The following is a 26532-nucleotide window of genomic DNA, read 5'->3' as shown; positions in this document are numbered from 1 at the left end:
ATTCACTCGAAGCATCTCTTAACAGGAATTGGTCGCGTTCAGTGAAATATACTCCTATACTTCACCTGTGTGGCATACCAGTGTCTCCACACTCCTTGGTTTAGAGGACAACCAACGTATATGTCACACAACGACCTAATCTCGATAATGCTGTCGTCCTTGTAACAACATATCATTTGGTCGTGAACAAGTTTAATGACTCAAAGATAAATCCTCCTTTATCATAACATAAGCCCTAAAGACTTCATCATATAAGAGTTCATTTGAAGATGAAATGATGAATAATGCCAAATAATACTTTATTAATTTGTCAATTCATTTATAAAATTCAATTATCAATATGCTGATGATTGATATTTAGGATACAAATCCCAACAACTTCCACTTAGCCTAATGCCAATCGGCACAGTATCTAATACCCATCTTTGACTTGTGTTCGTTGAACTCTTTGATGTCGAGGACTTTGATAAATGGGTCAGCCAGATTTTCTTTTGTGTCAATCTTCTGAAGATCAATATCACCTCGTTCGACGATCTCTCGAACAAGGTGGTAGCGATGTAGAATATGCTTGGTCCGCTAATGTGCTTTGAGTTCTCTTGCTTGAGCTATGGCTCCAATATTATCACAAAATACAGGCACTGGACCATCAATGGAGGGTGTCACTCCAAGCTCGGTGATGAACTTTCGCAACCATACAGCTTTCTTGGCGGCATCAGATGTTGCGATATATTCTGCTTCACATGTAGAATCTGCCACTGTATGCTGCTTGGAACTCTTCCAGCCACTACAAGAAAATACATATTCAGCGACTAAAATTCTAATCGCCGAATAACCATATTTGGTCGCCGAAACCTTTTCGCGACTAGCATACTCTTCGTCGCCGAACCCTAGTCACTGAAAGGTTTTGGCGACCAATATTGTGTGGTCACCTAAGATACACCAACAACGACCAACATTTGGTTGCCGAAGAAAATTTTCAGCGACCAAATCTGTTGTCGCTAATTTCAACGCCGACCAAATAGTTGGTCGTAGAATGTTTGTCTTCCGCTACCAAAAAAGTGGTCACTGAATGTCTATCTTCCCCCACCAATAGTTTGGTCGCAGAATATATTGGAATGCATTGGCAACAAATATTTTTTGGTGGCAGAAAGTATTAACCTGTATTTAATTAACAATTCAAATTATAAGCTTAATATTTATTTTTGGGCTCGTTCCAAATCCTGTACAACCAACACAGCCTATCCAATATCCATATTGCACAATACATTTGCTCATCCAAATAGAAGTATACACAATGTTAGAGAATCCATAATTATTCATTATAAATATCATCATCTATAAGTCTAAAGTCAAGCATATCTATTAACCATACATCACAATGTTTCATCCATACCATATGTTAAGGTGATAATCATCACCAAACACATCAAAATGTAAATTAAAAATTCCAAAATATCTGATCTTGCTATTCCTCCAAACAACCATCATGTAGACAAAAATATTCTTATACCAAAAACTGGATTCTGCTTGTAGACAACTCCACCATGATCATCTGAACAAAAGCTATCCATGTACCAAAAACTAGATTTCACATGCTCATAACTCCACGATGTATCTGAGAAAGCAAAAAAAATAGACAATCAATAACCACATGTCAAAAATAATAAACTAAAATTCAAGTATAAGTTCACAATAACATTTCGCTTAATTTGGTCAAAATCTCTAAATAACCTATGTAATATAAATGAGAATACATACCAACGAGTATTTGTACCACCAGTTGAATACATGGCCCCATCATGATGGATAGATGACTTGTGCGTTTGAGTCTTTTTCTTTAAGAACTTTGTCACCAAACTTGTAAGATGTGCAATTTGCTTCTGTTCTTTCTCTCGCTCTTTCCTTTCCTCCTCATGCTCTCTCCTCTCCTGCTCCAATTGCCTCCGCAGCTCCTCTCCTGTTAGTTACCGGTATAGTCATTGTTGCAACAAATGACTGAGATCCTGAACAATGATTGTACTCAAGCTTTTCTTTTTTAGAGTATTCAGCTGAGTACTTTGTCTGCCAGTTGATATTGGTCAGCTCACTCATGTTGAGCTTGTTTGGTGTTTGCTAGCACAAAGATGGAAGTAGTTTTCAGTCTATTTGGTTTCGACTGGGCTGTATGTAACTAACATGGACTTAGAGTCCAACTTCATTGAGATTTTGGTTTGGATTAAGGACTTTGAGATGACCAGCATAATCAAGTTTCAGGTTTGGGTGCACATTGAGTTGGTTAACTTTAAGTTTGTCTAATCCATTTGCATATCCACTATTCCTGCTCTTAGGTGAGGCAAATCCAATTATATTTATGAAAATATAATGTGATCGATACAAGCATGAAATGAAAACTAGTTTCTCTAGCATCTTGTAGAAGAAGCTATTTGACCTCTGCTTGTGTGAGCAGCACTTTTTATTAAGCATTATGAAAATCAGCTTCTTTCAAACTCATTCCTTTTTATTTTTAAGTTGAAGAATGGTGAAACTGCTTTTTGTAAAGCAAAGCCAAAGATGAGCACAATGTACTCATTTAAGAACATCATTTTACATGACATACTGTAACATGTATAATTCAGTAATTATAAAACAAAAATCACTTGAGTGACTGCAGAAATTGTAAGGAATAGCAAATAAGATCTCAGAATGAGATTTTTTTAGTTATGCTTACTCTCTCAACTAAATCCAATGCTCTAACCCCGGAGACGTTGAGACTGTCTGTGATATCCTCAAGAGGCTTTTGAACCTCCCGAATGGCTTTGTTATTGATTGGCAATGCATACCTCAACAAGGCACCAGGATCCTTAATAGGTGGTCCAGAAATTAGCACTGACAGATCAGGCAGCACAGGGCCTCAAGGGGATGCATGTGCAGGCCAGTCCAATGTAGGAACCAGTGACCAATCCAATTGCCAATGCTATGGAAACTGCACATTCCTTTAGGTGAAATGAGTTCTTCTTCTGCCCAAGAATTCAAAAGATATACAAACTGCTCTCAGCATTTACCAAAAGAAACTGTTTGTGGTTTTAATAAGAGAACACAAAAAAGTGACTGCCACAGAGAATGATATTGAATTGGCAGAATTAATTCTATTCTCTCCAATAAGAAAAGAAAGAAATTCAACCTATATCTTATGAAAGAATCCATGTCAAGCACCAAGAAGGCAAGCCGATCTAATGGTACAAAAATATAAATGGAAGTGGTTCGAAAATCGGAGCATACTTCAAGGAGCAATTTTGATAAGAATTATACTATGGAGATGGAAATTAATTTTTGTAATATAGAATAAAACTGTCCAATCTAACCAACTCTGGAAGAAATGAATGAAAACAACTGATTATTCACCTGACCCATGAAGAACTTCTCTCCCTCAAACACTTTGATCTTCTTAAAAGGAAGTATGGCCATATTGATTTACAGTTCATAGTAAGCATATCAGGTAGACAGGAATATCTAACTGATTGGTTTTGCAGTTTTTTTCTTAACAACATACCATCTTAATCTAACTGAGACAGGAATGTGTATGTGCCTTGTTAATTGCAAAATGCCATCTCATTCTAACTGGGACAGGAATGTATTCTCTGTTGTTCATATAAAATAAATAACGATTCATTAGTTAATACCTTTTTTTGATGCTTCCACCAAGGTAACATGAAACTCTCTAAAGCATTCTGGTCCAAGAGCTCCATATAGAATAGCAACTGGACTGGCAATACTTGAACCAAAATATATGTGATCAAAATCAAAAAGTTCAGCCTACTCAGCAGATCCCATAGCTCTGGTGAAATCCAAATAAACATATAACCTCACTATATAACAAGGAGGCAAAAAAGATCAACAAGATTTGCAATAACAGAAATAGAAATACAACAAAAGCACAGAAAAGGTGGATATGACTTACAGTTTGGCTGAAGTGTCAAGCCATGAAAGAAGATCAGTAACATTGAACAGTAGTGCACTACCAGTATCTACCCAGCAACTACTTCCTCCAGGGCTTCACAGGTTTCTGCATATGAGAAAAGGTTCTGCCTTGACTCTTGAAATTGGCTCTGACAAGTCTCCCATAACATGTTCTGAGTTGGTTTCGTCGTCAGAAGGATAAGAAGATAAAGAATCCTCCGCCAACTGCCAGTAGAGCACTAGTGTAGGAGATGCTAACCGAAGCATAAGAGAAAATTCAAAAACTGATCCCAAGGGTTCACTTAGAAGCAAGCGCCCATCATGGACAATTTTGTGAATGCAGCATTTGGCTGTCAAACAATCTGAGCCTTTATCTGGTTCTAACCAGAGATCAGTAAACTCCCAAAACAGGTTTTTCCGTTCCTTAGAGAGCAATTCTCTGTTGATATATGTTGTAATAATTCTTTAGTAACCTATCAAACTGAAGTGCTCTTTAATCAAAGAAGGTATAAACTTAAAAGACAAATAACAAGCAAAATAATACTTCAATGCCAACAATGCGTCATACACCAGTGCCAACAATGCAACTATAAACTGAAAGCAGAAACAAAAATTATCATGCAAGAGAACAACACAGTCACTGATTTCTCAGTTACTCACACCTTTACTTACCACCAATAGACAGTTCTTGGCTAGGGGAAGCATCCAGATTCCATCAGGCAAGCCTACTTTTGAATTTCTTTGGAATTTCATTTGTTCAGGAAGGGGAAAAGAATGCTAACTTTTGTGCACAACTTGCCTGATGGAATCTGGATGCTTGCCCTACAAGTCTCAGCATTCTTACCAAAGGGGGAACTATTTTACTAGAAAAAACAAGTTAACTTTACAAAGAAAACGAAATCAAAATTATGCAACTAATTCAACCATCTACGGTGCAAAAAGAGAGGATTTTCATCAAACCCATCCAGAATTAGTCTTTCTCTTTAGAAAATTCAATTTCTTGGTTAAGAAAAGCACTATGCATTGCTGCAAAGGCCATACCAAACACAAAGAAGAAAATCTAATATAGTGGAGAAGAAAATCATGAGAAGTGATCCAAGAATCTCAGCCTTCTTACCGAATGGAACTATTCAAAAGGATACAATGATAAAAAAATAATCCCATTTCCTCCAGTGAGGAAACAAATAGCATTAATTATCCAAAAAAGTGAATATTAATCGAATTACTCATCCAATTCATTCAGATTATGACAACTTCCCGATCGGATATATCTCTACATTGCTCATATTTCCATTTAAAACTCTACTTGCATATAAATAAGTGGAAAATAATCTAAAAACGCCTACGTTGGAAGAGAACTGGATCAACCGGTACCTCTCCCCATCCGGAATCGAGTTTGCAAAACCCCGATGGAGAAGAAGAGCAGCAGAACCCTAGGCGACGAAACCAGAGGGGTCTCCGGTGGCCATCGAAGCAGCTCCACCTTGCCGAAATGGAGGATCTTGGGGCGGCAGCGGAGAAGCGGCACTGGGACTGGGAGCATAGGAGGGCCGCCATGGGAGCTAGAGTTTCGAGAGGAGAGGGATTGGGGAAGCAAGGGTTTTGGAGTTAACGCAAAGGAGAGAGGATAAAATGGTGGTGAGAAGAAATAGTGGAAATCGGAGAGCCACTAGATGTCCCCACTGTGTGGATAAGGCTGTCCGGAATCCGGACGGTCATCCCTGCTGTGGATGGCCTTCTGGTTAGGGATTTGTTGGATTTGGATTCGGGAGGAGGAGGAGGGATTAGGGATCGCGTGGGGGGGGGGGGGGATGGGTGGGTGCCGGGGCCACGGGTTGAGTGGCTGCAGGGGTTTTGGGAAGGGGGAGGGGGGAAATTTGGGCGGGGCGGCGGCACTTAGTTTCATTTTGTATTTTTCTCTTTCAATCTTTTTTTTTATAATAATTATTTAAAAATAATATTTTTAATATTTTTAGAATTAAAAATTAAATTTGGTGACGAAAATTTCTGCCAATAATCCATCACTGCTAAAAATAATCTTTTAAAAATTTATAAATACTTGAGTTACGATTTTTGTGATGGCTGAATTTGTCACTGTCTAGTTACAATTTCGGTTACCAGTTTTGTGACAAATATTCCGTCACTACGGTGGTCACTAAGTTTTGTTGCCTACCCTATCCGCGTATTTTGTGACCGGTCTGTTATTAATCTGTCACTAAGTTCACACCACGGTGACCAAATTTCTGTATATCATTAATCCGTCATAAATAGTGACAGATAATGGGTCGTCACTAGTTTTCCGTCACCATACGCTTATTTTCTGGTAGTGAAAGTTATGGGATTGAGATTCAGCCGAAGAGACGAGGATATGCCTAAGTGAATTAAGGTTTTAAACGGCACCGTTTGAAAATAAGTAGTTTTTTTTTTTTTGAACTTAGAAATTAACATCTTACAGGGGCTAGTACAACATCGTTCGGTTTTCGGGAACCTTTCACTACCAAAAGTTTGGTCACTAAAAAACTCAAACTTTCTGCCCAATTTTTTCATCGAAAAAAGGTGCCATTCGTAAAAGTTTTCCTGGACTAAATTTTTTTTAATCGCTAGAGGTGAACCTTTAAGGACCAAAATTTAGTCGCCAAAAAGTTTTACCTCCAGCCCGTGTGAAATATTGGACTCGTGCCAACTTGGTATTGCGTTTCCACGACCAAATATACATTTAGTCGGTGTAGGACAATTATTCAGTAACTAACAAGAATGTTGGTCGCAGATAGCCTTATTTTCAGCGACCAAACTTTAATCGCCAAACGGTTTATCTCCAACCTGCCAACTTGGTTTTGATTTTCCGCGACCAAATATGCATTTAGTCGGTGTAGGACAATTATTCAGTAACTAACAAGAATGTTGGTCGCAGATAGCTTTATTTTTAGCGACTAAACTTTAGTCGCCAAACGTTTTACCTCCACCCCGCCAACTTGGTTTTGATTTTCCGCGACCAAATATGCATTTAGTCGGTGTAGGACAATCATTCAGTAACTAACAAATATGTTGGTCGCAAATAGCCTTATTTGCAGCGACTACTATTCATTTAGTCGCCGAAAGTGGTCACTGAAAGTGTATTTTCTTGTAGTGAGTAGATGGCCCCACCCTTAAGAGTAAAGATATATCCCGACACACTCTTGCTATCATCTTGATCTGACTGAAAACTTGAGTCGGTATATCCCTCAAGTTTTAAGTCAGAGTCACCATAGACAAGCCACTGATCTTTAGTATTTCTCAAATACTTAAGGATGGTTTTTACAACCTTCCAGTGGTTGCTACCTGGATCAGACTGGTATCTGCTCACTACTCCTAGTGAGTATGCCATGTCTGGTCTAGTACATGTCATGGCATACATTATAGATCCCACTGTCGAAGCATATGGAATTATATCCATACTTTCTCTTTCTTGAGGGGTTGTCGGACAATCCCTCTTAAAAAGGTTAATTTCATGGCCCATCGGAAGATAGCCTTTCTTGGAATTAATCATACTGAATCTCTTCAGTATAGTATCAATGTATGTGGATTGGAATAATGCAAGCAATCTTTTAGATCTATCTCTATAGATCTTCATCCCTAGGATGTAAGATGCTTCTCCCAAATCCTTCATGGCAAATTGAGATGATAGCCAAACCTTTATTCCTTGTAATGCAGGAATATCATTCCCGATTAGAAGAATGTCATCCATATACAAAATAAGAAATATAATAATTAAATTATTTGTCCATTTATAAATGCAAGGTTCCTCTTCATTCTTAATGAAGCCATACGATTTGATCATCTTATCAAATCGTATGTTCCAACTCCGTGAAGCTTGCTTTAATCCATAAATGGATTTTGAAGTTTGCACACCTTAGACTCATCTGCAGATATAAAACCTTCAGGTTGCATCATATACACCTCCTCTTCTAAATCTCTATTTAGAAAAACGGTCTTTACATCCATTTGCCAGATTTCATAATCTAAGTATGCTGCTATCGCAAGCATAATCCAAATGGATTTGAGCATTGCCACGGGAGAAAACATCTCGTTATAGTCAATACCATAACGCTGACGATATCCTTTGGCAACCAGACGGGCTTTATAGATCTCTACCTTTCTGTCTGCGCCCCGTTTCTTTTTGAAAATCCACTTACACCCTATGGGTTTAATCCCTCGGGTGGGTCAACTAATGTCCATACATCGTTGACCTTCATTGATTCCATTTCGGATTGCATGGCTCCAAGCCATTTATCAGAGTCATACCTCTGCATTGCATCCATATATGTGATCGGATCCTCATTGTTTTTATCAAGTTCAATAGGATCCCCGTCCCGGACCAAGAAACCGTAGTATCTGTCCGGCTGACATGGTACTCTATCCGATCGCCTTAATGATGCATCTAATATGGGTTTTGGATCTGATCTAATCAAATCCGACTCAACTGGTTTAGTAGATGGTGTCGGGTCTTCTATATATTGAACTTCTCTAAGCTCAACATTAGAGCTATTTGTTCCTTCACCAAGGAATTCCTTCTCTAAGAATACAGCTCTATTGCTTACGAACAACTTTTATTCTTCAGCAAGGTAGAAATAATATCATTTAGTCTCTTTAAGGTAACCGACAAAGAAATATTTGTCAAACTTGGGTTCAAGTTTATCTGTTTTCAAACATTTGACGTACGCCGGACACCCCCAAACCCTAAGATGAGAGAGCATTGGCTTACATCCAGTCCACATCTCATGTGGTGTTTTATTTATAGACTTACTTAGAACCTTATTTAGAATGTAGCAGGCTGACTCAAGTGCATATCCCAAAAAGGATATGGGCAGACTCGCAAACCCTATGATGGATCGAACTATGTCTAACAGGGTTTGATTTCTCCTTTCTGATACGCCGTTATACTGCGTTGTACCAGGAGGAGTCCATTGGGAAAGAATCCCATTCTCTCTCAGATATGTCAAAAACTCATTGGAAAGTTATTCACCCCCTCGATCTGATCGAAGAGTTTTAATACTTTTTTCCAGTTTGTTTTTTTACTTCATTACGATACAATTTGAACATTTCAAATGCTTCAGATTTATGTCTCATTAAATAGACATAACCATACCTCAAAAGATCGTCTGTTAACGTAATGAAATATGAATACCCATCCCTAGCATCTGTGCTCATTGGCCCACATACATCAAAATGTACAAGGATCAATAAGTCACTGACTCGTTCATCTTTTCCGGTAAAAGGTGATTTGGTCATCTTACCAAGAAGACATGACTCACAAGTTGTCAATGATTCACAATCATTAAAGGATTCCCTCTTTACTTAACCTGTTCATCCTGTTCTTGTTAATATGACCTAGCCTATGATGCCAAAGGTAGACATCCGTGATATTATCTATTCTAGGGCGCTTACTTGACGTGTACATTACATTAACAGGTTGTGATAACAAGTAGATGCCATTGCTACCATTCATTATAGTAACACCATTCATATTGATATCACAAGAATATTTTTTTATTGAAATTTCATAACCGTTTATGGCCAAAATGCCTACGAAAATTACATTCAATAAGAACGTAGGACAATAGTGACAATCGCTCGAGACAACTACATGAAAATTGAAAACAAGTTTGAGACTCTAGTATCTAATACCCAAATCAAATTATCACATATAGAGAAATTACAAGGTATTATCATATAAATATCTTGATCAGCAACTGATTGCCCTTTTCTCGTACTTGACCTGTTCGGGTCAAGTGAGGTAAGGTACTGAGGACAATTCCTCTTCCAATGCTTCTGCTTCTTACAATAGAAGCATTCTGCCTAACTTTGGTCATCCTTAATCTTTTTGGTCTGACTATGCTGAGTTTTCAGCTTTCTATACCAATTATTGAAATTTGGACCAGTCAACTTGTCATTGTCCAACAATGAGCGAAGTGACAAATTAGTGGCCATTTCTGCATAAAAAAATGGCTATTATTAGTATATGAATTGACTAAACTCAATAGACTTCGACTTTAGTCTAAAGGTACTCCCACTATTTTATACAAATTGGTAGCCTCTACCTCTAATTCGAAAAATTACTTCTAATTCTTTAGTGGGCACTAGAACCCAATAGATCGCATATAGGCCCGAGTGTGGCTCGGCTAACCCATATGCACCTATTGGTAGGTTCTAAACCAGTTGCTTCACCAAGCAACTTCTAGTGATAATTTTGCCCTAGGTTCTTCGGCAGGTGTGTGGCGCCTCCATCGAATATCCTAGTCAGGTCCAACCATTAAATAATAGGGTTAAGTCTAATCAACTAATAGACGACCAAGTACAAGTGTGGCTCGGCTCACCTGACCGCCTATGAAGGTACACTTAACTCATCATATATTGAATGACAATTCCAATGCTTGATAAGTACCAGGCATGTCGCGCCCTTATAATTATCAAAATATTGGACCCATTATCACCCAATTTAATGGGAGGCTATGACCTAGTTATCCCCATAACCATTTTATTTTAAGGACCTAATAATTTTAGAGAATTTCATAATTAGGATAGATAGGAAGATCCGGTTAGTCTAATTTCTCCCACTGACTTCACCAAATCAGATTAGACTCAAACCGATTAAAGAGGTACCTAAATCAGTCAAACTAATTTTTTTTATAGGCATGGGCTAACTCGAATCATTAAGTGATCCAATCAAAATGTGATTGACCATGTCGGCCAAGTAAGTGAGATCGGTGGAAGGGATATGCCATTAACTCGACAAAAACGAATTAGTGCGAGTAGCTTCCAATTAAAAACCACCGGTCAAAACTGCCAAACTTACCTTAGACACTGACTGGTTAATCAATTTCGATTTGATTACTCAAATGACTCATGCTACACCTCTGAGCCTAGATCAAGTTCCATCTTGGTCTAATCAAAGATATGGACTTGATCCATTTACAACTATTGTAAATTGACTTAGAATTTTCTTGACCTAATCTAGTTACTACTTAATTAGATTTGATCAATTAATTCTATTAGTCCATGTATAATTCTAACCTTAGGTCTAATCCAATCCTAAGAACTTGATTCAAGCTAACCCATATGCCCAAAGAATTATGCAATGTCAATTAATTAAGTTACAATTCTATTTCATAATACTTAATTCTTAATTAAGTTTAGACTTATAAATGTTTTGATCATTGCATATTTCTTTTTAATTACATATTAATAACAATCTTTCAGTTCTTAAAACTCATTTTCAGATCTGAGTATTTGTAATTAATCATATATAATCAGATTTAATTCATGTTTAAGTCATTATGTTTTATGTTGATGCATCACATATACATAACTACATGAATTAATTCAAACAACATACATCTTATGTAATTAATTTTTTTTTTAATTTTCAGATCTGATAATTTCTTTAAAAAATAGAGAACATATGAATCATAAATTTTATTTAGATCTAATCTAAACAATATTATGATTTCAGATTTATTTATGTTACAAATCTTAACACAAACATACATCATATGCATCCAAAATTTCAGATCTACTTAATCATGCATAATTAGTAATTAAATCAATCATAAAAATCACTTTAGATCTAATTTAAACATGTTAATGATTTCAGATTTAATTAAAAGAATTAAAACATAAAAGTTTAAACATGAACCTGGCTCTGATACCACTTAAAGTGCATCCTAGGTTCTTTGGTGTTTAGCATGCTGATTTTTTTTTTTTTTGAAAACCATGGCTGAACCTGATCGGGTTGCCTACGTACCCCTTCACAAGGGGGATCAAGCCACACGTAGTTCTTTTTAAGTTTAAAAAATGCAGCGAAAAAATAAATCAAACAATTTAATTCATACATACTTACAAGATTAAATCTAGAAATCCGCACATTAAGAACACATAGGATTATGCCGAAAAAGTTTAAACAATTATGCTAAAACTTTTATGCATGATTAACTATCAGATCTGAAACTTAAGAACCCTATTCTAATTAATCTCCAAATATCCATTGAATGGATTCTGGAGATATCTCCGTGAGGAGCCCCAAAAGAGGGTAAAACGTCGGAAAATCAGACCTAGACCTTGACACCATAATAAATGATTAATGCTAGATTAATACCTTTTATGATGGATAAAAGTTGTGGATCTGATTCTTCACCTCGCATCCACGTACACGAATGGCCTCTACAAGAAGTACACATGAAGCCCTGAAGGATCTTCTTCCGCAACAGTGCTAGCAGCTGCAGAACACTTGAAAGCTGTCTGCTCGTCGGAATTCAATCAACTCTTGATCAATCGTCTTGAAGCAGATGGAGATGAGGTTTGTAAGAGAAGTAGTGGACTCAGATCTGATCTTGAATCTTCTAGATAGTCATCCTGAAAACCCTATCTAAAATGGAGAAGAAGAGGAGAAGGAGGCATGTGAGGAAGAAGGCTGCAATGGATGATTTGCCGACGCCCATGTTTGACCCCTTTTAATAGCCTCCGAATTTCATTCAAAATTCAAAAATTATCTTTAGAAAACCTCCTTTAGTTGGCGCATGCAATGGAATAGGAACAACCCAAATCAGATCTCAACCAAATCTGATTTAAATTCAAATTTTAAACACTTGTGCAAGAGAGGAGGAATTTGAAATCCATGCGGCAGAATTTTCCTTCCTCTTGTCGCATATATTTCATTTGAAATTTGAATTTAAATCATTCAGAGGTTCACACGCCAGCTTGGAAAGTTATTTGATGTATGAAATCATTTAATATATTGCTTAATGTTTGAATTCAAATTCAAACAACAAACAATGTCACCATGTGTCAAGCAATGGGTCCATGCGCCATGCAATAACTTTGGTTTATTTAAAATTCATGAAATTCAATTCCATGTCACCACTAATTGCCACATCATCTGAGCCTAATCTCTTTGGGTTGCGCCTAATCAAATTTGGTCAAATTCGGATTAAAACAAAGCAATTTGGTTGAACCCAATCTAATCAGGTCAGACCCTGATTGAGCTCAAATTGAATCCAATTCAATTTTTGGCTCATCCAAACTCAATCAAATTGAATTAATTACTTTGTGTTGGACCTAATCCAATTAGGTTAATCCCTAATTAAGAATAAATTAATTTAAAATTAATTTGATCAGCTTAAGTCCTTTTAGTTCTAACCTAATCCAATCAGGTCAAAACCCTGATTGAGCCCAAAGTTGAATCCAATTCAATTTGGCTCATCCTTAGCTCAATTACTCAATCAAATTGAGTTTATTAGTAATTTAATTACTAATTAATCCTCCAATAATTACTTTAATGATTTTATAAGATAATTTACTAATCAAATTGACCAAATTATTCTTGAATGATTCTTAATCATTCATCGGCCTTCTTGATCAATCAGAAAATTTCTATGCATGTGACCTCATAGGTTCGAACCGAAATCGGTAGTATAGGAACGACTTCCTATACTAATCGATGTAACCATCTAGCAATGGTACCCGATATCCGGATAGGCCGAATATATGCGAAGCAAATATTCTGGAACCTTGAACTATGGTTACTGTATAATTCAATCCCTTTGACTCCTAATGCCAGGATGACTTAGAGCTCTGTTGCCCAAAGATGGTCACCCAAGAGGGGGGTGAACTGGGTGTTTTAAAATTTTTGTCTAATTAAACTATACACACAAGTGTAGGTGCAAGAATGAAAATAAAGCGGTAAACACAATCAATCGCAAACACAGAGGTTTATAGTGGTTCGGAGCCTCCACTGCTCCTACATCCACTCCCCAAACACCTTTGGGAATTTTTCACTATAATCGGCGATTACAGTCCGGTAGTTTTTCGAGTGAACTACCCAACTCGTTGTTTTACCTCGGGCTAACAACGAACCCTACAATCCCCCAATTTAAACTAGGCTTGGGACGCCTAACCCTTGTTCCAAGTCCCTTGACTAGAACAAGCACAATGTTCAAGTGTTTTACAAGAATTTAAAAGTTTCTATGAAAGCAAATAAAACGATGAAGAACAACAAAACCGGAAGAACCCTCTTTGCCGTTGAAAGCGTGGATGATGGTGGTTTTTCCGATGTGAATTACGTCGGCTTGAATGCGAGCTTTGATTGCCGAGTGGGAGTGAGTAGATGAGCACGAAATCAGATGAAGAAGACTTGAATGCACTTGATTTCTCCTCTTGAAAGCACCAACTCCCTTGAGACTCTTTCTCTTTCTTCTCTCTTGAATGCTCTTGTGTTTGGTTGGTGAGAAGTATTTTGTTATGCACCTAAAAGCTCCTTTTTATACTTCTACAAGCAATAGATCCGTTAGACACAAAAATATAGCCGTTAGAATTTCAAACAAACCTGCAAAAATGTGTCAGTCGCGTCCCAGGCATTCCGGAGACGTCTCCGCTTGAACGAGAGACGTCTCGGCTGTGTAAAAAATCTTTTGACAATGTTGGAGTCGACTCGGCGCTTTCTGGGGACGACTCCGATGAAGAACAGCTCGATTTCTTGTTATTCTGTTTTTCTGAGAGAGTCGGCTCGCATGCCTCGGGGGACGTCTCGGAATTTTTGTGCTTTATGCGTGGGGACGACTCCGCGATGTCGGAGACGGCTCCGACGTTTTCTCAATGAAAAAGCAGGTCCTCTGGAATCCCTGAGAGAGTCGGCTTCGCGTCCTTCGGAGACGACTCGCGCGCATCCCTTGAAATCGTCCTTTCTGCCGTCTCTGAGAGAGTCGACTCTGGAAAGCCGGGAGTCGACTCCGACCCTGCGAGACGCCTCGGCAGGTGCTGGGGACGTCTCCAGACGTCCCAGCTTCTTCTCTGCGTGCCAGAGACGTCTCTGGAACAAACCAGAGACGTCTCGGCTGCCCCTAATCCGTTTTCTTCATCTCAAAAATCTTCAATAAATCCACCGAAAAATATGGGAACATGCCTCGACAATCCTTAACAATATTCTTAGTGAAACACCTGAAATGCTCAAGTAAATTATTAATATAATGGGAATTATACTCTAATGTTTTGTATTCATCAAAATCCATTAGGGGGTCAACAATCTCCCCCTTTTTGATGATGACAAAACACTGAGTATATGCAAAATTTAAAATTAAACATATACACAGTATTTGATCAAATGTACAAGTATTGTATTTTGGTTAGAGCTAGATATTGATAAGAGCACACTTCGGACCGTCCTGGAAATAGGTAGAGAAAGAGGAACTTGACCCTAACCGCGACCTGCCGGTAGAACCAAAGTTATCAAAAGAAGCGTGACCCTAACCGCGACCTGCCGGTAGAACCAACACTATCAAGTTCTAATCCAAGAACAAAGGTGAAGCTCTCACATAAGAGAAACTCTCAAATTTCATTCATGCATTCTCCCCCTCTCAAGTACAATCAGATGCTATTTTAAGGCTGAAATGGCTTTGTTGCCCAGTAGATACAACCCAAGAGGGGGGGTGAATTGGGTCTTTTAAAACTTTTATGCTACTTCTAAAACTTTATGATTAACTATGCTAAGTTGTATAGATGCACAGTGAAAGTTAAACTTAGCAAGGGTTTGATGTATAGACTTCGACTTGATTAAATATGCTTGCAACTAAAGGATGTGCGGATAAGAATTAAGCAAGCAATTTATCTAAGTAAGTAAGTGTGTTAGTTAGACAATAACTAGAGGCATTACAAACACAAAGGACATATAGTGGTTCGGTGCACCCCAGCACCTACATCCACTCCCCAAGACCTCTTGGGAATTTCACTATAATCCTACCGATTACAGCCGGTTGTTTTACAAGCTCACAACCCAACTTGTTGTTTTACGAGCGCACAACGAACTCGGTCGGTTTTCCCAGGCTCACCGACTAGAACCAACTCCGATTATTTTCCCGGGCTCACAATCAAACCCTTACACGTTGGTTTTACCCTCGGCTCACCAACAAACCTAAACCCCGTTGGTTTTCCCTTTGGCTCACCAACAAACCTTAATCCCGTTGGTTTTCCCTTTGGCTCACCAACAAACCTTACACCGTTGGTTTTCCCTTTGGCTCACCAACAAACCTTTAACCCCTTGATTCAATCCCTTGATTGAATCAAGTTACAAGATATTAAAACAAAGAATAAAAACAAATCAAAGCTTCTTAAACAAGCAGATATGACAATATAAACAAATAGAGTAAAGAGAAACCCTCAAACGAGTTTTGAAGATGGAGGAGCTCGGCTTCTTCTTTACTTGATCCTCCTCTGATTTGTCATGAAGTAGAGGATCCCCGAGGCAGCACACGGATGGAGAGGAAGCTTTCGGATTCACTTGGATGCTCTTCTTCTCTCTATTTCGTTTTGGATGGCCCTTTTGTGCTTGTGGGAGATTTCCTTTGTAATCTCTTTGAGATCTCTTTCCTAGATGATCTCTCCCACTTCCATGATTTCTCCCCTAGCTCTCTTCTTGTTTTTATAGCTTTAGATGGCGTGGAAACAAGAATATAGCCGTTAGAGACAAAAATAGAGCCGTTGGACACAGTCTGCACTTCCTGACAATATTACCGTTGGGATCGGAGTCGACTCGCGCGATCAGGAGTCGACTCGCCTGTTGCAGGAGTCGGCTCGTGCTTTACTGGAGACGACTCGGCCACTGTTCCAAATTTGAATTAAAGTGCATGCCTTGATTGGGAGTCGACTCGGCTTAACCTGGAGTCGACTCGCCAACTTTTGGAGCTGACCTGGCAATTTCGGAGTCGGCTCATCCACTGAAGTCCGTGGATCCAATTTTGAATTTTGTCCTCTCGAGTCGACTCGACTGTCCTGGGAGTCGACTCGAATCTCAGAGCCCGAACTCCCGATCCTCTGTCTTTTGTCTCGTCCAGTCTTGGAGTCGACTCGAACTTCCTTGGAGTCGACTCGGCTCTCAGTTTGCGAAACACAGCCTTCTGCCATCTTGGTGTAGCGCTGCCTTGGAGTCGACTCGAGCTGTCTGGGAGTCGACTCGAATCTCAGAGGCAGTAACTTGGTTTTCTGTCTGTTGATGGTCGCGGAGTCTCGGAGTCGACTCGTGCAATGCGGGAGTCGACTCGAATCTCAGAGTCCCAAAAATGCTCTCTGACTTTTTCTTTGTGTTCCGCTGAGAGTCGACTCTTGCTTTCTTTGGAGTCGACCTACCAACCATCGGAGTCGACTCGCGTTCCACTGGAGTCGACTCGAATCTCAGACCCGAAAACTGCTCTCTGACTTTTCTGCCTGTGACTCCTAGGAGTCGACTCATACTTCCCCGAAGTCGACTCGGTAAACATTGGAGTCGACTCGAATTCCTCAGGAGTCGACTCGAAGACTATTCTTTTGAATTTTTTTCTTTGATTTTACTCCTCCAATTTGAATCCTTTGAACTTTAAGCTTGGGCCAATAAATTGTAGCTTTCTTCCAACTTGAGAGCTGTGGAGGCCTTCTTGTGTTCTCCCAACTTGCTATGTTCCTTGCAAAATAAATATCTTTCTCCTTGCAACATAAACATTAGTATCTATACTTCAAGGTTTTGTGATCATCAAAATCAATCTATGAATCAATCTTTGGGTCATCAATCTCCCCATTTTTGATGATGACAAAACTTGGAGTATATGCAATATAAAAGATATTGATTTCTAGAAGTAATACATAGCTAAGTTGCATGAAGTAGAAAACATATATATGTAAAAACATACTTCATGATAATGCTTTAGATTTAATCAGCTTAACACAATTAACATATTTAAATTTTAAGCTGATTTGTATTCAATTCAAAGTAATAAAGCATTATGAGTATATATAGCATATACTTAGATATTTCTCCCCCTTTTTGACAACATCAAAAAGATAGTGAAACATTAAGCACAAAGATCAGAGCAGAACACATCGAGTGTGAATTCAAGAGGTTTTCTAATTTGATACCACAGATAGTTTTCTAATCAAGTGTAGGTGGAATCTTCCTTAGGTTAATTCAAGAAGTACTACAAATGATATTCAAGGAAAAACATGAGTGGAAATCTAACCTCTCTTCACTGAGTATGAAAGCTTGTTCGTTTAAGACCTTTTGCCCAATCTATTAAGTATTTTATCAACCATGAGAGCAATTTAATTAATTTTCTTAATGACTTCAAAGTTCTTTTATGATAATAGGAGCATTGGGGCACAAATATCAAAATATACATTCATGCAATTTTTGATACATCTTAGAGCTCTTTTAAAGACTTTCTTTTATTTCTTTAGAAAATAAGCACAATTTGATACATAAAATAATGAATTTGCACAAAATTGAAGTTCCAAAAAGCAAGCCAATTAGAGCTCATTAGTGAAGTTCCAAAAATAGATTTTCTAAGAGATACTCAAGAAAATTTAACACATTATTCTCCCCCTTTTTCATTAAATTAGAGGCTCTTAAGATTTGCAATTTGGTTCAAGAGTGATGCATGAGATATACTAACCAAATAACACGCCTCAAGGTGTATCATACAGATTTTCAGATTTAAATTTCAGATGATACATATTGGAGAGTATTAGAATCACTTTTCATTTAGTATTCTTTCTCTCTCCTTTAGTTATAGATTTATGCGATTAAGTTCCATAAGACCTTTCCTTCTGAAATTTTCTTTCTCCCCCTCAATTGATCATTCCATTTAAGAGTTTAGAATCCTAAGATAATGTTCAATAAGATTGTCAATCTCAAAAATATATTTCAGCTTATTTTCATAAGACTCAAGGTTTGAGATAAGACAACCTTTATAGAACTCATCTCAAGAAAATTAAAGCATGTCTTGCAATATAAGGAGGTTCATCAAAATCAATCCATAAAATTCAAAGTATGCATCAAAATAAAGTATCTTTGGGATAGGATACTGAATATCTAAAGCTCCCCCTCAAAAGATGCATTCTTCTTTAATCATTTTAAATTGTTGAATTTCAGATTTTAGTGATAAACGTGAATAACACTGAAATTCTGTAATATCGAGAATGTAGAGTAATCTAGTATTATTCCAAAATTTGTAGTAATTACTCTTTCTAATCCTTTACGAACAAGTTATGCTTTCTCTTAATCTTAGAGAAAATGTATAGAAATATTAATCAGAAAATGATTCATTTGAAGCTCAATTTCTTTCAAAAGCATTTACATTTTCTTTCTTTTAGAGTCATTTGAGTGAACTGAAATATTTCTAGTTTTAAGATCATTCACTCTATTGATGGAAGTCTTTAATAATGTAGGAGAGAAAAACATATAGATGATCATTGAAGTATATCTATTTATAGAACTCAATTTCTTAATTATAGTTTTTCTGCAATGGATACATGAAGCACAATAAATCTTTTTAATATCAAAATAAGATCATATATTTAGAAATTTTTGTTTGCAATCAAGATCATCGAAAGACACATCATTTGGACCAATATTAGTACACTTTGAAGATAAGAAATGATATGTTTCGGATGCGTATCGGAGCAATCAACCAAAGGCATCAGAATTAATTCTGTTTTTCTTACATTAAGATTTTATTTAGAAATCATATTGAGTCTAAGCTTGTATACAAAATCAGATTCTGAATTACATAGGATTTTCAATTGAGGCTTTCAAAATCATAATTTGAGATATGTATCTTCCACATTATAGCTCATCTTAAATCATTAAGATTGAAAACGCATATTTCAATAACATTAGAGCACTTTCAGAATCTTTGTATTTAATTTTGAGTTTTGATACAAAATGGAGGATATTTTAACAAGTATTAGGATATTATGTATCAAAGTTAGGCAAGTAGAAAGATAGATCAAGATTAATTCATTCTGCCTAAATAGAGATATCTTTCTCTTCTCCTTTTTACAAATTTATTTAACTTTCAGATTTTAAAGATGATTGTGAATGACAAATCTGAAATTTCTTTTCAATAATACCCAAAAATTTATGCAGTATTTCAAACATTCAATTAAATTATCTAAGCATGGAGCATTACAAAATATTGAGAACCCATAATTCAAAACATCATACCATATGCACACTATATTAAGTGTTAAGTCATACATTAAAATAATAAGAACAAGCATGTCAAGGATCAAAATCAATTCTTTTCAAATAAACTCCTCCTATTTAAATATTATCTTGCATTGATTTCATCCTTAAATTATGTTTTCAAGTGATAAAAAAAGACTTGATTCTTCTTATATACTTTCATTTACTTTGTCTTTCATTTTTACTTTCTTATGCTCTATACTCTATTTGCTCCCTATCCGGTGGAGTTGGAAAGGGGCACGAGGTACTACCACTAGCCTCCCTCTTGTGCCGTCCCTAATATGCCCTACACCGAATAGTTGGGTCAAATAGTGCCGGGTACTACCACTAGCCTCCCCATTGACACCATCCCTATGATGAGCAATATAGAAAGGTTAAAATGTTTACTTCAAACTCTCCCTGTTTGAGTGTAATTAATTATAGATTTTATCCCTTCCAAATGTGCCGAATATATTATGCTTGTTTTGCTTTTCCTTAAGATTGAAGTACTTGCCTTTGCTCAGATTTTTCATCTCTTGAACAATGTCCATTTTCTTTTCTTTATCTCTCTCTCTTTTTGTTATTCTCAAGTAATCTACATGAAAGGGCAGAATAAAGAAATAATGAAATGTATCGTATAGAGGTATATCATGCAAACACTATTTTCATTATGCCCAAGAATTCGTAGCTTCTCACAAGTCATTCTAAATCAGAGTTTTAATCATATACTTGTGTATTTCATGGTTATGATACAGCCATAGAAATATTTTAGATTGAGCAAACCATGAAACAATTTCTAAAAGTATAAGTCAGTCAATACACATATAGACATGATATCAAAAATTAATAATTAAAGAATTTAATCATGCCATAATAGGATTTAAGTTATTGACTTTGCTCAATTAATTTGTGAGAAAGGTATCTAAAATTACCTATTCATTATATGTTCTTCAAGCCAAACTAGATTTCTTATGTGTGAACTTTTGGCTGAAGAAGATCCTCTCTCTTGTTTGCATGTGAATGTTTAGTGTATCTTACATGAAGATATCCTTCAAGTTGAAATTTCTCATTTTTCTTTCTTGAAGGAAGGTCATTAGTTTCTTTAAGATACAAAGCATTCATCCAACATATATATATTTTTTAATTAGATGACTCAATATAAGATATGACAATAGTTGCATGTTGAGTCACTTTACTCAAGAGATTGCCTAAATATTAGCAAGCACATATCACTTGAACTAAAGAGATAGAAAGATAGTTCAAGCATGTGAGGCAATAGATAGATTTATCAAGATCAAATCAATTTAGTTTAGATTCTATTTGCTTAAGATAATTATCTGTAAGATATGTTAACTAAGTTTTAATCAATTTATCTTAACCGTTTGTTTCTATCAAAATTCAGATTATGATTTATTGGTTATTAATAAAATATGATTCATTAAAATTAGATTGAAGTCTTGCACACGGTCACATAATGAGCGTACAATCTGGTCTACTAGCTGTATGATAAAATAATTATTCTATCATGCTTCAATACAGCTTTAACACAATAGATCTACTTTTCTCATCTTTTTCGAATTCTACAAGATGGGGTCATAGATATACCTTCTTCATGCCAATCTTCTATAAGAGTTTTCTTGTGGACTAACGTTGGTCAATGAAGATCCCCTTTCCTGTTTGTCTTAATTTGGAGTTTGAGAGAAGATGTTAATTCATTCATCATATTTCAAACTCACCTTGCAATATAACTATTCATATAAATTTTCATTGGTAGAACAAAAATGATGCCATCAATGTGTGCTATGAGCAAGCAAGATATCATAGATTCTTCTTTTTGATGCATAGATTTATCACTATTACTTTCTATCAACAAGGTTACCTAAGCTTTTATATATCAAGCTTTTGATGCTTGTTTTAAATCACATATTGCTTTATCATATATGTAATGTGTAATTTTTAAATATGATGGTTATTTAACATAGATCTACTTTTTAATGAAATAACCACATAGGAGTGAATTCTACACATTCATTTGACAGAATATAAAGCTCATGAGTCAAGCAAATGATAGTGGTGATCTTTACTTTTAATCATGCAAGAATCAAGATCTATTTCATCTTTTCTTGATTCAGTCTTTTAGTAGTTATCAATTTTTCTTCATTAAGTGCATTTCTGAAAAACTCAATTTTGTTATAATTATTAACAAGTTTTCAGATTGTTATATGTAAAAGATTAACCATATATAATTTGATCTTAGTATCTTGACAGTAAATCATTAGTCTCATAAAGAATAAGACGACTTGATATTTTTGCAACTAAAATCTTTTCATTGAATATTCTATATGCATTGCTTGATGAATGATATCCAAGGATAGACATATCTCTATCAGATTTGGCATTATTTTTCATAAGAACATATCAAGCATAACATGTACGACTGAAAAATATGAAAGATATGCAATGATTCATTTTCCATTTTTCAGAAGATCAAAAGGAGTTTTCATCTAAAATAGATCTAATAGAAATCATATGTATGACAAGCAGTGATGATAGCTTTTTAAAAATCATTTAAGTAGATGACTATCATACATAATTGTCTTTTTCATTTCTTCAAGAATTCTATTACCCCTATTTTACTTAAGATGTCCTTGGTGCTGAAATAGTTAATTTCTGCATAAACTTTATCAGGATTTTGATTTTCAACACTGTGCCATGATACTCTTTATCTTCACAGTTAGGAAACCTTTATCATTTGAAACACTTTTACAAGATTCAGCAAATACAGAAAATATTTTCAAGTTTATTTTCCAAGAACAAATCTAATGTAAGCTTTTGAAAACTTAGAGATGGAAACAACATCTTTAGATTTAGAAATGATTTTTGGTTGTTTCCTTAGTTAGCATGCATAGCAAAACTTTGACCTTTAAGAAGATAATTTAAGTAAGCCAATGGCAAGGTCTTTTGAGATTAAGTATATACTAGCATGAGTTGATTTTGTATGCTAAAGATGGTTTCTTTAATCTTGGTATTCATAGTGCATATATTTAAAAACATACCAAGTACACATTATCATATCTATGATCAATAAACAATAATGCCATGGATAAAAACTCTCAATCAAGCATATAGAGAATTCATAGAATTATTCTTAATAAATTAATCATTTTGCAACTTATCCAATAGTGAGTAAAGTATACTATGAAGTGATTTGATCATATTTCTAAAAGTATTTTCTATATCACAAAATTGATCACTACTAGCAATTCATATCAAATACTAAGCAAAAATAATGATGAGATGCAAGGATTACTGATTTTTGTTAATAACTTTTCATAAGTATATTTTAAGTTTCTTTTGTTCCATGGGTATCTTGGTACACCTATGTGTACATCCTCATTTTCTCATTTTGGGTACCCAAGCTTGCTTGAGTCCTTGAGAGTTAGGACATATGGTTCCTTTTGGAACCCATATCTGTTTAATAGTAATAACTTTACCATTTGATTTAATTATACTAAAACGATAGGTAAAGTTGTTATTCCCATCCTTTTCATTTTTGAAATAACTTATCTTATTTAATGGTTTGCTTGATGAATTGATAACCTTTTTCTCTAGAGATTTATTGTTAAGTAAAGGAATCAAGCCAAGTTTTGATTTATCACAAGCAACATATTGGCTTTCAAACATCATTTTTAATCGTTCTGAACTTACGGTGAATTTGTTAATAAAAGATTTTAATTGATTAATTTCTTTACTTAAGTTTTGATTTTCTTTAATTAAGCTATGATTTTTCTGAATCAATTCTTCTGAAAATGACCTTAAACTTTTATTTTCAGAATTTAGTTTGTCTTGTATTTCAGTAATAGAATTTCTTTCTTTTGAAATTTCCAAATTTAGCTTTTTAAGATTTTTATTTTTCCTAGCTAATTTTCTACATTCACTATACAAATCATGAAAAGCATTTAAAAGTTCATCATAAGAATATTTTTCATGAAAGTCATTTGGTGTAAGATTAGATTCAGATTCTACTTTATCTTCTTGTACCATAAGACATAAGTTAGTTACCTCTTGTAGTTCATTGTTGCTCCTAACTTTCAATTCCTTGTCTGACTTTCTCTTGGTCAAGGCTTTCTTGCGCTTTACCTCTTTCTTCCTTTCTTCTTGCTTCCTCTTCTTTTTTGTCTTTAGGAAGCTGATTTGCCTCGGAGTCGACTCAGACCTTATTGGAGTCGACTCGACTAACTTGGGAGTCGACTCTGAGCTACTTGGAGTCGACTCGACTGAGGGAGATTCATCACCCTTTTCTGCAGTCTCATTGTTAGTATATAATTGAAGCATATGAGAGCTAATCTGAGATTTATCATAAATATTTTCTAAAGTATCCCAGATCTCCTTAGCAGATAGGCATGCAGAAATTTCATTAAACTTTGTTTCTTGAATAGCACAATATAATATGTTCATAGCATTAGCATTTAATTGTGCTAAGTCCTTCTCATTAATATGAGAGAGTGTGTGAAGGTCATTTATTATGATTTTCCATAGATAATAGTTTTGTGATTGAATGAAAATGTGCATGCGTATTTTCCAATGTGGGTAGTTTATACCATTAAACAGTGGAGGTGTATCAATTGATTGTCCTTCTCCTAGAAAACTATCTATTTGAGTTGTCATGATCTTTGGCTCTAGTCGGTTAAGACTACAAATAATATTTGAGCACCTGCTCTGATACCACTTGTTGCCCAGTAGATACAACCCAAGAGGGGGGGTGAATTGGGTCTTTTAAAACTTTTATGCTACTTCTAAAACTTTATGATTAACTATGCTAAGTTGTATAGATGCACAGTGAAAGTTAAACTTAGCAAGGGTTTGATGTATAGACTTCGACTTGATTAAATATGCTTGCAACTAAAGGATGTGCGGATAAGAATTAAGCAAGCAATTTATCTAAGTAAGTAAGTGTGTTAGTTAGACAATAACTAGAGGCATTACAAACACAAAGGACATATAGTGGTTCGGTGCACCCCAGCACCTACATCCACTCCCCAAGACCTCTTGGGAATTTCACTATAATCCTACCGATTACAGCCGGTTGTTTTACAAGCTCACAACCCAACTTGTTGTTTTACGAGCGCACAACGAACTCGGTCGGTTTTCCCAGGCTCACCGACTAGAACCAACCCCGATTGTTTTTTCGGGCTCACAATCAAACCCTTACACGTTGGTTTTACCCTCGGCTCACCAACAAACCTAAACCCCGTTGGTTTTCCCTTTGGCTCACCAACAAACCTTAATCCCGTTGGTTTTTCCTTTGGCTCACCAACAAACCTTACACCGTTGGTTTTCCCTTTGGCTCACCAACAAACCTTTAACCCCTTGATTCAATCCCTTGATTGAATCAAGTTACAAGATATTAAAACAAAGAATAAAAATAAATCAAAGCTTCTTAAACAAGCAGATATGACAATATAAACAAATAGAGTAAAGAGAAGCCCTCAAACGAGTTTTGAAGATGGAGGAGCTCGGCTTCTTCTTTACTTGATCCTCCTCTGATTTGTCATGAAGTAGAGGATCCCCGAGGCAGCACACGGATGGAGAGGAAGCTTTCGGATTCACTTGGATGCTCTTCTTCTCTCTATTTCGTTTTGGATGGCCCTTTTGTGCTTGTGGGAGATTTCCTTTGTAATCTCTTTGAGATCTCTTTCCTAGATGATCTCTCCCACTTCCATGATTTCTCCCCTAGCTCTCTTCTTGTTTTTATAGCTTTAGATGGCGTGGAAACAAGAATATAGCCGTTAGAGACAAAAATAGAGCCGTTGGACACAGTCTGCACTTCCTGACAATATTACCGTTGGGATCGGAGTCGACTCGCGTGATCAGGAGTCGACTCGCCTGTTGCAGGAGCCGGCTCGTGCTTTACTGGAGACGACTCGGCCACTGTTCCAAATTTGAATTAAAGTGCATGCCTTGACTGGGAGTCGACTCGGCTTAACCTGGAGTCGACTCGCCAACTTCTGGAGCTGACCTGGCAATTTCGGAGTCGGCTCATCCACTGAAGTCCGTGGATCCAATTTTGAATTTTGTCCTCTCGAGTCGACTCGACTGTCCTGGGAGTCGACTCGAATCTCAGAGCCCGAACTCCCGATCCTCTGTCTTTTGTCTCGTCCAGTCTTGGAGTCGACTCGAACTTCCTTGGAGTCGACTCGGCTCTCAGTTTGCGAAACACAGCCTTCTGCCATCTTGGTGTAGCGCTGCCTTAGAGTCGACTCGAGCTGTCTGGGAGTCGACTCGAATCTCAGAGGCAGTAACTTGGTTTTCTGTCTGTTGATGGTCGCGGAGTCTCGGAGTCGACTCGTGCAATGCGGGAGTCGACTCGAATCTCAGAGTCCCAAAAATGCTCTCTGACTTTTTCTTTGTGTTCCGCTGAGAGTCGACTCTTGCTTTCTTTGGAGTCGACCTACCAACCATCGGAGTCGACTCGCGTTCCACTGGAGTCGACTCGAATCTCAGACCCGAAAACTGCTCTCTGACTTTTCTGCCTGTGACTCCTAGGAGTCGACTCATACTTCCCCGGAGTCGACTCGGTAAACATTGGAGTCGACTCG

At 36.6% G+C, this 26532-nt stretch overlaps 2 long non-coding RNA genes across 3 annotated transcripts; both read right to left on the bottom strand.

Annotated features, from left to right (window-relative positions):
- Positions 1–1561: 1561 nt before the first annotated feature.
- On the bottom strand, positions 1562–2923 carry LOC120104906. The gene is made up of 3 exons (XR_005507261.1): positions 2708–2923; positions 1759–1957; positions 1562–1615 (listed from the first exon to the last, which is right to left on the bottom strand). It is a non-coding gene; the product is annotated as an uncharacterized LOC120104906 (long non-coding RNA).
- A 10-nt stretch (positions 2924–2933) lies between these two features.
- LOC120104905 lies at positions 2934–5591 on the bottom strand. Of its 2 annotated transcripts, none has more exons than XR_005507260.1 (4): positions 5311–5591; positions 3938–4375; positions 3660–3845; positions 2934–2996 (listed from the first exon to the last, which is right to left on the bottom strand). It is a non-coding gene; the product is annotated as an uncharacterized LOC120104905 (long non-coding RNA). The 2 variants fall into 2 exon arrangements; XR_005507259.1 differs by having other exon boundaries at positions 3660–3814; positions 5311–5590.
- Positions 5592–26532: the final 20941 nt, after the last annotated feature.

This window comes from Phoenix dactylifera, unplaced genomic scaffold, assembly GCF_009389715.1.
Source record: "Phoenix dactylifera cultivar Barhee BC4 unplaced genomic scaffold, palm_55x_up_171113_PBpolish2nd_filt_p 000140F, whole genome shotgun sequence".
In the NCBI taxonomy this organism is placed as follows: Eukaryota; Viridiplantae; Streptophyta; class Magnoliopsida; order Arecales; family Arecaceae; genus Phoenix; species Phoenix dactylifera.
The sequence above is the reverse complement of the archived record's forward strand: the minus strand, read 5'-3'. Positions and strand labels throughout refer to the sequence as shown.